The 3,600-nt window shown below is 51.0% G+C and overlaps 1 pseudogene; it reads left to right on the top strand.

Moving 5' to 3' along the window:
* Positions 1–2,590: 2,590 nt before the first annotated feature.
* Positions 2,591–3,183, top strand: LOC119279692 (annotated as a pseudogene).
* Positions 3,184–3,600: the final 417 nt, after the last annotated feature.

Below are 3,600 nucleotides of genomic sequence, written 5' to 3'. Positions count from 1 at the left end.
CAGTGCTGGTTAAAGGAGGCAAGAAGAAGAGATGCATCCATCAAGGACGTCCACCTCCTCGACTCAGGGCACCGGCCCACCAAACGGCTGCTAAGTAGCAGCGGCTTTCGTGGCCAGGTCGACATGCTCTGAACAATGGCGTCCAAAGATTCCAGCCATTGGAAGAAGGCCAACGTCTTTCTGTCCTTGCTGGCCTTGTAGTGGCCTATGTAGACGATTTCCTCATAGACGTGGATGTGCAGGTTGACAGTTTCTTGCATGGCGAGGCGCTGCGCGACGAGCGCGGCCTGGAGGTGCACATTCTTCGTCACGACCTCCGGCACCTGCAGGGCCACCAGGGCTTGAAAGAGTTCGTCACCATGGAGGCCGATAAGGGTGGCAGGCAATGAGGAGCCTGGGCGCGCAGGCTGGAGCTGTATGGCAAGGTCGTCTGTGTGCTTCTTGACGTTGGTGAACTTGCGGATGGAGTTGACCATCATGTCGTCCATGAGAGAGGCGAAGCCGGTGTTGGCGAGGACTACGACGCCGGCGGTCGCCAACACCGTCTGGAAATGCTGCGCGGTGCGAGGGCGGAGGACGGCGCCTTGAATGATTTGGCACAACCGACTGCCGCTCGTGTCCATCGCCTCCATAGGTGCTTCTGGCTTCTGGTCAATTGGTCTTGGATTGGAGTGAGAAGTGTTGTGCAGAGACTAGGAGTAGATGGATTGGAGTGGTGGGGCGACTTTATATGAAAATCCACACTCGTATGCATTCACATCGTGCTGGCTCTATTCTGCTTCTCCAATTAATTCCCTCTACATGTAATTTGAGGATGCATCATTGACCGTTCAACATCTCGGGAACTGCTACCCTCTCCCTCCTTGGCATTCAAGCACCTATGGAGGCGACTGCTGCTCGCGTCTATCGTGCGTTAGGAGACGTTCTCGTCGACAACGAGGTGCCTATGGTGACTTCGTAAATTTCAAGATGATAGTACTAGTATACTCACTATTGTGCACCGCGACCAAGGTAGAGAGGAAAAGGAGAGAACTATGTATTTATTTACGGTGTAGATTCACTCATTTTGTTCCATATGTACTCCGTCTTGGTGTAGTCTAGTCACTTGTTGAAATCTCTTGAAAGGCAAATACTCCTTTCTGGTTATAGGGCTATACTAGCAAGTAATAGTGGGCTCAAATAGCAATTTTGTCTCATGCAAGAGGCTGCCTATATGCGTGCTCCAAGGTTCGCAACTGCTACGTTCGGGTTGCACTTGGCTCTTCGCCTCTTCGAGAAGACGACCAGTGATGTTACTACTACTGCTTCTACAGTATCGAATCCACTGCTGCATGTCCTTCCACCGCGAGTGGGAGGGATAGCTTGTTGTAGTACTATAAGAAAAAGCTTGTCCTCGTGTGCGAGCCACCGCGCGCATGGGTGAGGGAGAAGGCATGTAGTACTAAAATCAAGCTTCTCCTCGTTGTACGAGTTGACGGAAGACATCATAGCACTGGCCCCACATGGTTGCCTCTAAACTTGGCTAAAAGACCCATAGTGTACAATACTCCATTTGCTGCAACCTCTAACATCTACCCCACCACAAATTAAAATATATATTCCTATCTTGACCAGATGAGCATGCAAAATAGAATCACCGGGATAAAAGGTTGGGCCAGAATATTATTTTAATAAAAAAAGCATGCAACCGACCCCAACGATTTTAAGCTTATAGGCACGGTACACGCTATCCTAGACTACTCTACACATGATACTGCCACACGAGCATCCGGGCTGCGCTTGGCTCTTCGCCTCTTCGGCAAGTCGAACAATGATGGAGTACTACTGCAGTGGAGGACTACTATAGTATGCTTCTGGCCATCTGACACCATTGAACTGATGCGTGTCCATTGCATGCGGGAGGGAGAGCGTGTGCCAGCCACCACGCTCATGGGCGAGGGAGGGACGCAGCTTCAATGACTTACTACTCTTTCCTTTGCGTCTATGACAGGTGGGCCCAACAGGTGGGTGGCCCACTTGTCATGCAACCAAAGGCAGGTGCGGTTAAGGCAAGACGGCATTGTAGTAATCAAACTTCTCGGTCTTGTACGAGTTGACGCGATACATCAAAGCACTGCACTCAATATAGTTCAATAATTTGCATTTACCGATGCATTAACTACAACGCATGCATGCATGCCGTGACTCTCCTTTTGATATTTGCATGTGTTGATTTAATACACCTTGAAGTAGTATGAATATGTGACGGTAAAGCTTTGTAATGCCCCGACCCTAATAAAGCAAGAGATGGTTGTGCACGAGGAGGGCGAGATCATGCAGACGGAACAGGACCCGCCGATGGAGTTCTCTATGGTCTCGATGGACCTCACCTTGCTCCATTGCCCCTTGTGCCTCCGCCCCTTGAAGCCTCCATTGTATGAGGTCCGAATACACGTCCTCCATTCGGCTAAGTGCAGGTTTCTTAATTGATGTGTTGTTTAATTGATTTGTGCAGTGCAAGGGGGGGCACCTGGCCTGCGCGGACTGCCGCATCGAGTGTCCCGGGAACTAGCGGCAGTGCGAGAAGTGCGAGCGCGGTGGTGGCTTCGACATGCAGAACACGGCGTTGGACGCCGTCCTCTCCTCGATGAGGGTGGAGTGCCCGCAGGAAGGATGTGGGCTCGACATCACTTACCACAAGCTCACCGATCACTAGAGCGTGTGTCCGCTCGCGCCCTGCAAATGTCCCATGCCCGTTTGCGGCTACGAAGGCCCGCCTCCGGCGCTCTCCCACCACATCATCACCGTGCATCCCATGCTCGTGCACAGGATCCAGTACAACAAGGTGCTCCAGCTGCAAGTGCCATTGTCGGAGCCACGGCTCTTGCTGTTCGCGGAGGAGGACGGTCACGCGTTTTTCTTGGTCGGCGCCATGCTCGACATCGGCACGCCTATCGCTGTCTTGGTCGTCTGCAGCAGGGCAGGGTCGTCCCCACTACCGCACTACGTGGCCAAGATGTGGGCGAATGGTCCGCCTGGGGAGCCCAAACCGACGCTGTCAAGGTGGAAATGGAGGTGACAAGCAACAAGGATCCTGGCGACGTCACCGTGCATGAGCTAACCTTCTTCATAGTTCCTCCCAAGCTGTTGGCCGGGGCTAAGCTGGTGTCACTCCATATTCAAATTGACAAGCTCACGTCCTAGATGATTCTACAGTGCCTTCTGTTTGTCTTAGTAATATGCTAATATAGGGGTTAGCTCGGTCTACTTTAGCTTAAGAGATGGTGGGCTTTGGTGGCGATGCAGCAATTACTTCGACATCAGATCAGTAGTTAAAGTAATTTCCAACAGTCGAACGGATATTTTATGTCTGTTGGATATAAAGATCCTGGGGGTAAGAAGTATAATAGCTTATAAGAAGTAAGTATAACAGCTCATATGCTTGTTTGTTCAGGAAGTGGTGGGTACTTGTGCAAGTTGACGCGACACATCAAAGTAGTAGTACTACTACTAGTAGTATTCTCTCCGATCCTAATTTCTCTGCGCATAAGGCTGGTCATAGTGGGAGTAACATAGGTAGTAACATAGATGCCACATAAGCAAAAATGATGAGGTGGCAAG

The sequence above is a fragment of the Triticum dicoccoides genome, chromosome 3B (assembly GCF_002162155.2).
Source record: "Triticum dicoccoides isolate Atlit2015 ecotype Zavitan chromosome 3B, WEW_v2.0, whole genome shotgun sequence".
Classification (NCBI taxonomy): domain Eukaryota; kingdom Viridiplantae; phylum Streptophyta; class Magnoliopsida; order Poales; family Poaceae; genus Triticum; species Triticum dicoccoides.
Note: the sequence above shows the minus strand (reverse complement) of the source record. Positions and strands in the feature narration are given on the sequence as shown.